The sequence below is a fragment of the Mandrillus leucophaeus genome, unplaced genomic scaffold (assembly GCF_000951045.1).
Source record: "Mandrillus leucophaeus isolate KB7577 unplaced genomic scaffold, Mleu.le_1.0 Scaffold220, whole genome shotgun sequence".
Lineage (NCBI taxonomy): Eukaryota > Metazoa > Chordata > Mammalia > Primates > Cercopithecidae > Mandrillus > Mandrillus leucophaeus.
This window is the reverse complement of record NW_012102255.1, coordinates 822,848-835,962: the sequence shown is the minus strand read 5'-3', so window position 1 is coordinate 835,962 and position 13,115 is coordinate 822,848. Positions and strand designations below refer to the sequence as shown.

Here is a 13,115-nt window from a genome sequence, read left to right as displayed (position 1 = left end):
AGCTAGAGGACTCTCTTGACTACTAGGCAGTGCAGCTGCATTCACTGTCAGCTCCACATGGGGTGAAGGCACAGTCCATCCCATTAGGCCCTTAGGAGTTCTGGAATAATGGTTGAAAAGTCTAATTAGAGTTTCTTGCTTAGGGATCATTCCTGCTTTGGGCATCCACAATTGTCTTGCTACTCCCAGGACCACTGCATTATGTAGGAGAAAGGAAAGTTGAGGTGATGTAGCTAAGAATTCTGTAGTGATAACATCATGCTCCTCCACCCCTTCTTCCCCATGTCCAGAAAAGTGGAGGAATCTATGGAGCAGGGACCTTCCTTTAGCCATCCTCAGGTTGAGTGTGAGCATACATTTGTGAAGCATACATTTGTTTAGCCAACAAATGTTTCTATTTCCCATTCCTATTCTCTATCAGACTGTTACTCTGAGGATGATATCTGACATGATACGTCTATTTGATACAATAACCTCTTTGCTTGTTTTTGGATAGTATGGGCTATAAAGTATGTTCTTTGGTCTGAAGACATGTAACTTGGTGGGGGCGCAGTACCTTCTGTTCCAGTCATCTTACAGTATTTTGAGCTTTTGTATCTACCATTGGTTATGCAAAGCTCAATCCAGTGTAAATGTCTGTTTCCAAGAATGACCATTTATAGTCTCCTGGGGATAGTGGCAGTAGCTCAGTGTAGTGTACTTGCCAACTATGTATGGGAGTGGGGGGACTTTTTTCTTGGGAATATATGCCATAGTCATCTGCAGTCTCTCTCTCCCTTTCTGGCAGACAGGATGGCTCTTTCTGGAATTTTGTGCATCAGAGGGTACAAGAGGAATACATCACTGGCCAACCCATCTCTGCATTGCTGCATATCTCCCATATCTACTCATTTTGGGGACCCAGATAGCCACCTCAGACAAGCATGCTGGGACATCCACTTGCTGGTTCCAATCATCTCCTGATCCTGAAAGAAGTTGTTTTGATGACCATCAGCATGTCCTACTTTAATTCACTCCTTAAATTCCCATAGTGCTTCTCATAGAGCCATGCCTCATTAGTAATCCATCCATTTATTATTTATTTTATTTATTTATCTATTTTGAGATGGGGTTTCGCTCTTGTTGCCCAGGCTGGAATGCAGTGACGCAAACTCAGCTCACTGCAACCTCCACCTCCCAGGTTCAAGAGATTCTCCTATTAATAATCCATCCATTTATTATTTATTTTATTTATTTATCTATTTTGAGATGGCGTTTCACTCTTGTTGCCCAGGCTGGAATGCAGTGACGCAAACTCAGCTCACTGCGACCTCTGCCTCCCAGGTTCAAGAGATTCTCCTGCCTCAGCCTCCCAAGTAGCTGAGATTACAGGCATTCACCACCACACCTGGCTAACTTTTTGTGTTTAGTAGAGACGGGGTTTCACCATGTTGGTCAGGCTGGTCTCAAACTCCTGACCTCAGGTGATCCACCTGCCTCAGCCTCCCAAAGTGCTGGGATTACAGGCATGAGCCACCATGCCTGGCACATGCATTTAATAGTCTAGTTTTCCACTGCCTATCAGCCTGACCATATGTTCAGGCAAATGGCCACAGCCCATTCATGGGTGTACATCCACACATCAGGGTTATGTTTGTTTAGTTCTTCCATCATTGCAAGGAAAACAGTGTACAGCTGAGCCCTTTGAGCTGATTTGTTCTTCGATCAGTTTCACATCAGTCAGTCATAGTGTGACAGCCTTCCAAACAGGATGTTGGCTGATCACCTTTGAACTGCCATCATCTGTAAAACAAACCACTTTTTGGTGGTCAGTGAGAGCTCTATGTGAGACACTAACATTTGAAAAGTAGGATGTGGCAATAGGATCTGGTAGCTTCACAGATGGTTCCAAAGTTGGTCTAGAAGAAAAGAGGAGGCCAAGCGTGATGACTCATGGCTATAATCTCAACACTTTGGGAGGCCAAGGCAGGAGAATCGCTTGAGTCTAGGAGTTCAGACTCAGCCTGGGCAACATAGTGAGACCCTCATCTCTAGAAAAAATACAAATTATCCAGGTGTGGTGGCATGCACCTGGTAATACTAGCTACTCAGTTGGCTGAGATGTGGGATTGCTTGAGCCTGGGAGGTCAAGACTGCAGTGAGTTGTGATTGCCCCCACTGTATTCAGAGTGGGTGATACAAAGTGAGACCCTGTCTTTAAAAAAAAAAAAAAAAAGGTTTTCTTCTATCGAATATGGTAAGTATCTTCTTGCATTCCTTAGCACATACCTGTTAAGCCATTTTCATTTTGTTATAGGTACTCGTTAGAGTGTTTCTCTGACATTACCCAAGACATGGGTATTTTAAGTTTTAGGATTATGTTATATCCTTTAGTCATAAAGACAGTTTCAGTTAATGCCCAGTAGCATCGTCTCTCTAATGATGTGTTCTCTTTTATCATCTCTCTAATGATGTGTTCTGTACTTCCTTGTCTGGCCCACGATCCCAGTGGTTGTTGCTGGACAGCATTCATGGGCTTTTTGCCATAAGCTCCAGTCTGTTTAAGTATGAGTTGCAGATACTTCTAAAATCATATCTGAGTGTATATCACAAGGACCCAAAGGCATTAATTGATCCACTGCAACTTAGATAATAGCCTGCTGTAGTTTAGGTCTCCATTCATGTGTGTCCTTTCAGGTAGTTTTACGGATTGAATTTAGCACTAGTCCCCAGATACAGAATTTTTCTTCTGCAAAACTCAAACAAACCAGGTGCAGTGGATGCTTCTTGCTTACTTTCATGGTTATGTAATAACAGCTATTTAATTTTAGTTGCCTGTACAATGTTATGGGTGGTTCCTGCCCAGGTTATTCGTAAGAATTTCAGTTTGGTAGACCCTGGGGTATTTGCTGGATTTATCCTCTAGCCTGTGGTATTCCTGTGAGCCACCACTATTTTCAGGTCAGCCCTAGCTTGTTCTTAGGTTTCCGGTACTGTCATCATGTCATCACTGTAGTATATTATTGTATTCTGGACCTGTATCAAGTCAAAATCCCTTCAAAACAAATTATAATAGTAAGCTGATGAATGCAGATAAACCTGTAGCAGTGCCGTTAGTGTAAATTGGGATCATTCCCACTTGAAGGCAAAGTGCAGTTGGTTTTTTCCTGAGATTGGGACCAAGAAAAAGTATTGGCACAACAATCAGTCTCTCTCTCTCTCTCTTTTTTTTAAATTGAAACAGGGTCTCACTTTGTTACCCAGGCTAGTCTCGAATTCCTGGACTCAAGTGATCCTCCTGCCTTGGCCTCCCAAAGTGCTGGGATTACAGGTGTGAGCCACTGTGTCTGGCTGAGTATGTCTCTTTTAGGTTGTTTTATTTTGAGAACTTCTGAAACCATGTCAGAGACTGCTGGTGCTGTAGATGACACTACATTATTCAAGTCTTGATTATCTGCTGTGAGTTTTCATGAGTCATTCACCTTTTTCATGCACGACACAGAGAATTTGTTGGTAATAGCACTCCAGTGTTGAACGTGTTGTTAATTAATGTGCTAAATCTCTTTTGGTCAACCATGATACTGTTTCAAATTAACAACCTATGTGAGCTGGGGAAGTTCCATAGATTCTCATTCAGCATGTTCTGACTGAAGGGAAAACTAGCAAGCTTTCTGCAGTATAGTAGCTGAAGCTTTCCCTGGTCAGAATAATATCCTTCCCCAAAACATACTCAGGTAATGTGGATGCAAGTACTTCACATGATTCATTCAAACATACTAATTTTCATCCAAATTTTAATTTAATCCTGTCAACCATTTCATCTTCATATCCTGTCTTTCTAATTATTGCCCCTGCTAGGACTTTACCAATAGGTTTTGGAATCAGAGGCACTGAATTTTGTGTCAGGAACCCCTGGAAGCTTTCCTTTTTACCTTCTATTGTACCTACAGGTGTGCTTATGGCCTTCAGTTCCTACTTGGAGATTACTTTAAAAAAAAAAACCCTGGTTCTGTGTCAGTCCTCATCCTGATTAATTTGGTAGCCCATCACCTCTGATGATTTGAACTGAGGTTCTTCATTGTCATTTTTGCCTCCCAGCTTGGTGCATTGCTTGAAATTAGGGTACATAGAGTGTGTTTGTTTAGGGCCCTTCAGTGTTGGGGGACTAAGAGGAGCTCCCATTGGTAAGCCTAACTTCTGATAATGCAGCATTAAGACCTTTGTGTTAACATCAGTGTCCATTTTATTCATCCCATCTCTTAGTAACCATTTAAAATTTCATCCTGCTTGGGACTTCCTTGACTGTCTGTTTTGTCTTTACCCATTCACTTGTGATTCAGTCTTATTTTCTTAGCATCTGTAAGACCCATAGTAAGAAGCTGAGACAACAAATCCAACACATTTCTTGGATCATTGATAGATTTTGCAGCAGTTATATCAGATGCCATCATAGAGGGGCCCTTTTAGTCACAGTATTTACCATGATCTAAAGGGCATATTAAGGATGAACAAACATCTTGATGACCATGAAGTTAATCCAGCATGGTTTGCGTATGCAGCTTATCAGCTATGTCATGTATGGAGTGCCACTTGGCATTTAAAGGAGGGGAAGGACCATTTCCCTTTTCAGGGTAAACAAATTTTACAATGGCTTTTACCCAGTCCACCAGACTAGCTGTCCCTTTAGGAACAATCTGTTGTGTGTTTGGATCATGTACAACCATCTATGATTGTTCAGTAGTAAGTTGTGGTTCCTGCATCAACCCCAAGTAGACTTCTTCATTCTGCAACATTCAGAATCAAAGATACTGCTTCCAAGTTAGTCACTCTCATGATCTATTTTCTTAATTGTTTTTCAGGAACCCGATGAATACCAATTCACAAGGTGAGATAGCTCCTTCACACATAACCCCTGCTTCCAGTAGTATCATGGTTTTGTCACCCACCATTTGGACAATGTTCCTGGTGGTCAAAGGCCATAGAAATGCTGTCTGGTTTTTTTTCCAGCATAATTTTCCACTGGGTTGTATCCTGGAGGCTAACAGTCATAACTCAGCTTAACCAAAATCTGAGCTTTTTGAGCATCAGGATTTCCTTAACACTCTCTTTTACTTTCATTTTAGCTGTTTTAAAATACGGCACACTGGGCCAGGCGCAGTGGCTCACATTTGTAATCCCAGCACATTGGGAGGCCAAGACGGGTGGATCACTCAAGGCCAGGAGTTTGAGACCAGCCTGGCCAACATGATGAAACTCTGTCTCTACTAAAAATACAGAAAACTAGCTTGGCTTGGTGGCGTGCGCCTGTAATCCCAGCTACTTGAGGGGCTGAGGCAGGAGAATCACTGGAACCTGGGAGGGAGAGGTTGCAGTGATCCGAGATCATGCCACTGCACTCCAGCCTGGGAGACAGAGTGAGACTCCCTCTCAAAGAAAAAAAAAAAAAAAAAACAGGCTGCAGTGGCAATAAGACCAGAAGCTCTTCACTTCTGTCTCTAAAGTGGGGAAAGGGCAAGGATGGAGGAGGCTTTCTGTAATACTTGGAAGCTGGCCGACAGAACTTTGATGAGTACATGAAGAAGGCTCTAGGCATGGGCTTTGTCACTAGGCAGGTGGGAAATGTGAACAAACCAACAGTAATTATCAGTCAAGAAGGAGACAAAAGGTGGTGACCAGGATTCGAAGTATGTTCAAGAACACAGAAGTTAGTTTCCATCTGGGAGAAGAGTTTGATAAAACCACTACAGATGACAGAAACTGCAAGTTTGTTGTTAGTCTGGATAGAGACAAACTTATTCACATACAGAAATGGGATGACAAAGAAACATATTTTATAAGAGAAGTTAAGTATGGTGAAATGGTTATGACTTAACTTTTGGTGATGATGTGGTTGCCGTTCACTATAAGAAGGCATAAAAATGTTCATGGTCTGGGGCTGGAAGAGCTCTTTAGTTTTCCTATTTACTCAAGTCTCAGTGCTCTCTTGCTGTTACAGTATGGTTGATTAGATGGTTATTTTTGGTGTGGAGGTGGAAAATGGTGATTTAAGAGTTTGTTATTCCAAGCAGCCTAATTTTAACCTGGAAGTTTATCATGTTTTATAATTAAATTTTTGTCTTTAAAAAAAAGTGGATACATTTTATAATTTCCTTTGAAATGCAAATCAAATTGGAATAAAAATCTTACATGTGGGGAAAAAAATACAGGTTACCAGTGGATTGTGTATTTAGCTTGTTTCTCATCATTTTGCATTTCTTTGTGTATCCAGTGATCTAAGTCCTTGAGATTTTGGTGTGTCATTTCTAAATTCCATTGACAACTTCTATATGTAGTAACTTAGCACAGTACAGCTGCCGTCTCATGCCGTTGGTGACTGTATACCCATTTAGGCATCAGAGTTTATCATTGTCTGCCCTGTCATTCTTCCTTTTTCGAAACAATGTTTTTGCCATGCTTTAATGAGTCCTACTTATGATGCCAACTGTGTCAGCTGTCCCTAAGACCACTCTCAGGCTCAGTGAGTCATGACTCACGAGACTCAGAAAAGACTCATGGTTATTATTTATGATAGTGAAAAGGTACAGATTAAAATCACCAAAGGGAAAACCACATGGAGCAAAATCCTGGAGAAACCAAGTGCAAGCTTTAAGGTATCTTCTTCCAGTGGAGTCACGTGGATGATGTGGTGAAGTCAGGGGTCTCCAGAGAGACCCAATCAGATACATACACATATATGAGAGAGGATTCACTGAGAAATTGGCTTATGTGATCATGGAGGCTGAAAATTCCCCAGACAGGCCATCTGGAAGCTGGAGACCTTGGGATGCTGGTAACGTATCTCAGTCCAAGTTCCAAAACCTCAGAACCTGGGAAGCTGATAGTGTAATTCTTACTCTGAGGCTGGGAACCTGGGTTTTGGTGGGAAACTATGGAGTTGCTGGTATAAATCCTGGAGTCCAAATGTCAGAGAGCCTAGAGTTCTGGTGTCCAAGGACAGGAGAAGAAGAGTGTCCAGTTCCAGGAGAGCACCTTTTCTTTGCTTTTTTAGTCCCTATTTGGGTCCCTAGTTGATTGGATGGTGTCTGCTAACATTGTGGGTGAATATTCCTCACTCAGTCCGTCAATTCACATTCCAGTCTCCTCTGGAAACACAGACACATCTATTAGTAATGCTTTACCAGTTCTCTAGGTATTCCTTAATCCAGTCAAGTTGACACATAAAATTAACTATCACAGATGCACTTACTTCTCCCAGCTGTGAAGTGTTGTCAACTAAAGAAGCTTACCTGAGCCTTGGTGTCCAGGGTTTTTATTGGAAGTCAGTCACATAGGCAGGCAGTAGCTGCATGACTGCCCTGAGATGCTCAGATTCCAACCTCTCAGAGCAAAATCAGGCACGAAGTGTTAAACATGCATCCTGTTGTTAGCATAAACTATCTAGTCAAACTGGTACCATGTGGCCCAAGAACTCCAGCATACAAAAATACGCTGACCAGGCAGAATATTTCAGAGGCTCAGAATTCATTTCCCAGGAGTTGGCCAAGGGCCAATTCTGAAGACTGACTTTTCTGGGAATATGTAGAGTTTGGGCAACCCAGACCTGATGTGTTACCCTTTTTCTGCCATTAAAATAACAGCCCAATGCGTTTGCTTGATTACTGGCATCTCTTTTTCCTTGGACTCTTAAGTTCTTACTGGTGAATCTTAACCAAAATCTCTTAACGTGATCAGCCAGTTACTTTGTTCTCTTCTTTTGTAATCTTTTGAACCTGCATATTAAACATTGCATCAATGATTGTAGTTTATTGTAAGAAGCAGATAATGGTTTGATCTGCTATACCTTCATCAACTGTCATTGTTCTATTGGGAGTATGATTTCATTGATTTATGTTCTAGAATTATTTCATGCAGTTCATGTAGCTTCTTTTCTTCAGCAGCATGTAACAAGATCATTCATTATTTACTAGTTCATTCACTCATTATTTCAATAAATATATGTCGAACACCTAGTTATTTGCTAGGTACTGCTCTAGGCACTGGGACCATTTGAAAGAATACAACTGACAAACTCCTCTCCTGTGGGAAATTATATTCAAGTCAGGAATTAGAGAATAAATAATACACGTGATAAATAAATAAACCATAGAGTATGTAAGAAACTAATCCACACTACAGAGAAAACTGGAGTAGGGAAATAAGGAATAATGATGGTAGTGATTTTTGGGACTTAATGCAGTTTTAAATAGAATGATTATGGAAGGGCTCACTGAAAGGTGAAATTTCAGCAAGCTTTTGAAGGAGATCAGGAAGCAAGTCCTTTAGATATTTTGAAGGAAGAATGTTCCAGCAGGGGGAAATAGCAATTGAGAAGGCCCTGAGGAAGGGAGCTTACTTAGCACATTCTAACATATTCTTTGAATAGCTAGGAGTCTAGCATGGTGTGGAACAAGAATGGTATAGGATTGTTTGTAAGGATATTGGGTTTTACTGTAAATCAAGTGGGAAGCCTTTGGAAATTTTTATGCTGTGTAGTTACACAACCTAGTTTTCAGTATCATTTTGGCTGCAGTGTTGACAATAGACTGTGGATTGGAAGCAGATAGTTTGCTAATTACAGCAGTAATCTAGATAATTGATGATAGTGGCTTGTACTAGGGTAGTAGCAGTGGAGGTAGTGATGATAATGAGATCTTGGGTGTATTTTGATGAAGAACCAACAGGATTGCCTGACAGATTGAATGTAGAGTATGGGTGGAAAAAAAAAAGGAGTTGGAGATCTTTGTTAAGACGTTTGGTCTAAGCAACTGAAAGCACGGTGTTGGCATTCACTGCAATGAAGTTGATTGCAGAAGAAACTTTTTGAAGGGAGATTTGGAATTAGGTTTTAGACATGTCAGATTTGCTGTTTTCGTTAGATACTCCAGTTTATGTCATTGATTATACATCCATGCCAAATAGGCATTTCTTGAGTTTAGGAAAGAAGTCTAAATTTGAGGTATAAATTTGGTAGTCTGTCAGCATATATCCTGTATTAGAGCCATAGTCTGAATGAGTTCACCAAAGGAAGAGTGTACCCAGTGAAGAGAATTCTGAGGACTGAACCCTGGAGATGCTTACAGAATAAGGGTTTCAGAGCAAAGGAAGCAGCAGTTGAGACTGAGGAAAGACAGTCACTGAAGAGGAGGAAAATGAAGAGATCAGGATGTCCTGGGACCCAAGAGAAGAACATGTTTTCAGGAGGAAGGAGGGATCAAATGTGTTAAATGTTATATTTATGGCTTCTCTTCTCAGTAGGAAGTAAGATCGCATTTTGAAAGTGGGAACGAGTGAGGTTGAGATAAAGAGAGACAAATAAATGAAAAGCTTCTGTGCTTGGAAGTCAGCACAGACCTGGGTTCTAGTCTTAGCTTAATAGCTTGACTAGGTAAGGGTTAGTGTGTACATTTAAGTATACATACCAGGCAAGGGAGAAGGCCTGGGAAATATTTGAAACAACCATCCTGAGAAAATGAAAAATGACCTAAGTAGCAATGGATGAAAGAGGCCTCAGAAGATTCAACTGAGATTGGTGGGAGATTCTAATAGTGTTAGTCAATATGTTTGTGTAAATTTATCTTTAGATGTGAACTACAGAGTTAAGAGGGTAGAGGTGAACTTGTCCCAATACTGCGAATGAGAGAGTCAGAAGAAAGACTGGAGTCCAAAGTGATTATATCATGATGGAAGTCAAAGGAGTTCATGTAGCCCTCCATCTAAGGAATATTTGGAACAGGAGCATCAAGAACAAAGTATCAAACACAATGCTCGAGAAAGGTGCAATAATGTTTGTAGTTAACAAAGAACAGTGGTGCTTTCATCTTCTCCATCAAGGTGAGAAGTCTTCGAAAAAAGGAATAGAAATCAAGGAACAGAAAACAGTCTGACAGTTGGTGAATGGAAGAAGTATTAGAAGTCATTATCTGGGCCAGTACTCAAGTTTTCAAGAAACAAAAGTTAGAATCCAAAATTTAGAGCTTGATAAGTGTGACATCTTTCCTCTGGTGGGGAAAAAAAAGTATAGGTTGCTAACATATGGCTTGTTGAGACAGTGGAAAAGTAAATAATAATCACTGGTAATCATTGTAGTTTAATTTGTAAAAGTGTGTCATATCATCAGGGAAATGCAAATCAAAACCACAATGTGATATCATCTGTATTAGTTCATTCTCACACGCTATAAAGAACTGCCCAAGACTGGGTAGTTTATAAAGAAAAGAGGTTTAATTGACTCACAGTTCTGCATGGCCGGGGAGGCCTCAGGAAACGTACAGTCATGGTGGAAGGGGGAAGAGGCATGTCTTACGTGGTGTCAGGCGAAGAAAGAGCGAGTGCGTGAAGGAGAAACTGTCAGACACTTATAACACCATCAGATCTCCTGAGAATTCACTCACTGTCACAAGAACAGCCTGGGGGACACTGCCCCCCTGATCCAGTCACCTCCCAGAAGGTCTCTCCCTCAACATTTAGGGATTATGACGATTACAATTCAAGATGAGACTTGGGTGGGGACCTGAGCATATCATCATCTCACCCCAGTTACAATGACTTTTATCCAAAAAAACCAAAAAATCACGGATGCTAAAATGAACTCTCCTATGCTGTTGGTGGGAATGTAAATCAGTATAGCAGCTATAGAAAACCATATGAAAGTTCCTCAAAAACTAAAAATAGAACTACCATATATATATCCAAAACAAAATCATGATATCGAGGAGACATCTACACCCTTAGGTTTATTGCAGCACTGTTCACAACAGCCAAAATATGTGATCAACCTAAGTGCCCATCAATGACTGAAAGGATAAATGTGATAAACATACAGAGTGGAATATTATTTAGCCATAAAAAGAATGTAATCATGTCACTTGCAGCAACATTGATGGAAATGGAACCCATTATGTTAAATAAGCCAGGCACAGAAAGACAAGTATTGCACATTCTTGTTCTTATGTGGGAGCTAAAAAATGGGATTGCATCAAGGTAGACAGTAGATTGGTTGTTCCTAGAGGCTGGGAATGGCAGAGGGATGGGGAGATGAAGTTGATTAATAGGTACAGAAGTACAGTTCTAATAAGACCTAGTGTTAGATAGTTCAGTAGGGTGACTATAGTTAACAACCATCTACTGTGTATTTAAAAATAGCTGGAAGAGAAGAATTTGAATGTCTCCAGCATAAAGAAAAGTTAAAGGTTTGAGGTGATGAATATCCCCATTACCCTGATTTGGTCATTACACATGTGGAATGTGTCAAAACAACATAAAACAACTCCGAAATGTATACAACTATTATGTATCAAAAAATATGTGCCAAAGTAACACTTCTCTACCCTCTTCCTCCTGTTTCTCCCACCTGATTCCTGTCTTCCTCTAGGTCTCAAGTATAGCTCTGGGTGGATGAAGGAAATGGTTTAGACAGAATGTGTCTTGATTTCAACTAGATTTGTGGTCAATTTGGGAGAAAATAATGTGAGCAGAGTACCTAGTGAAGTAGATAGTAGGTTGTTTGAAGATGGGAGGCAGTTTTTTGAAGTAGAAATGACCTTTAATGTTGAACTTAGATGTGGAATCAGTTGGTGCAAGGATTAAGTTCATGGTGTTCTTGATAATTAAGAGTAGAAATTTTCTTTTTCTCCTCTTCTTTGCCATCTCCTACACCTCATTCCCTCAAATAACCTAACTACCACAAAACATTGAGAGGGTCAAATGAAAGGAGAACTTTAGATCATGTGTAGTAGAGGGTGAATGATAAATTGGAGAGGATCGGGAAAATAAATATTAAAAGGAAGACTATTCCTCTGCCTCAAGAAATAAAATCCCATTTCCCCTAATGCTTCTTTCCATGAAAGAAATTAGATTTAAAAGTTCATTATTTAGTATTTTATCATGGATAATATATGTAAATTTGTATTTCAAAAGCTTTTCCATGAAAAAATATTGTATACCCAAGCATTGCTAGAACTCTTTATAATTATGATCAACAAATGGATTTTTTGAAAGGCATCACATTGTTTTAGTCACTGTTTTACTACTATTATTTTTAACTTTTTGTTTTGACATGTTGCTTTTAACTGTAATTAAAAATTATTGGCATCTGTGTTTACTTTTTAGCTTGCGCATACCTTATCTTCATAGCAGAAACTAATTAGTATGTGAAATACAGTACCATTAAATGTGCATTAATGGGAAGAAATTCTAATCTGATCAGCTGTAAAATATGTTAGAAAATACATTTTGATATGTACATGGTGTTCATTCCAGTTCCATTCTCATAACAAAGAAATACTGTTTTTGCTTTTGCCTCCATACGTCTTTACGTGGTTCCTTGCATGTGGTCAGATTACAAATTTAGGGGGTAAAAAAGTCTTCCCTTATGAAACTTACTAAGTGATTTAGAGAAATAACTATTATGTGTGATAAGGCTGTTTTAACAAAATAGAATGTAATACCTCACTGACATTTTTCAAGGCACTAGAATATCTTTTCTACTTCCAAATAAATTTCATACATACTTTTCCTTAGTCTTTTCCTAATTTATTGACCCAGATTACTTAACATCTTAAACCATAACATGTAAATGTTATCTTCTGTGAATTTCTTTCTGAACTGCCTATACAAATTTCTATGATTCACTCTCATGTTGGAGGCATATAACTTTTATATTATTACTGTTAACTTGATATCTCAAAACTATCCCCTTTTTCTTGTTCCTGCTGCCACCATAGTAGTCCAAGCCATCCTCACTTCTCTCTTGGGGTACTGTAATACTTTCCTAATTGATCCTTCTTAGAAGAACATGAATAGACTTTTACAAACATGTCACCCACACCCCATCACTTTCTCCATGTCCCACACCATCACAATACCCAACTTACACTCTTCCAATAGCATTGGTTTTCCCTTACAGCCCCATTGACAATAGTGGATAACCTCCACTTTTTCCTTAATACCACTTATCAGAAGGAGTAATTGTTTAAGTTGGATAATTTACTTGTTTGTGTTTTCCACTAGCCTGTGAACTCCATGAGCAATGGAATCTTATCTTTTTATTAAGTTACTTTATACCAGCACTTTTCTTAGCAATTAGTGAGTGCACATCA

The 13,115-nt window shown here is 39.7% G+C and overlaps 1 protein-coding gene and 1 pseudogene across 2 annotated transcripts in view; both read left to right on the top strand.

The window, feature by feature from the left end:
• The window catches only part of AKT3 (v-akt murine thymoma viral oncogene homolog 3), a 363,232-nt gene that overhangs the window by 224,668 nt on the left and 125,449 nt on the right, over positions 1 to 13,115 (top strand). The window lies entirely within an intron of this gene.
• LOC105540493 lies at positions 5,497 to 5,895 on the top strand (annotated as a pseudogene).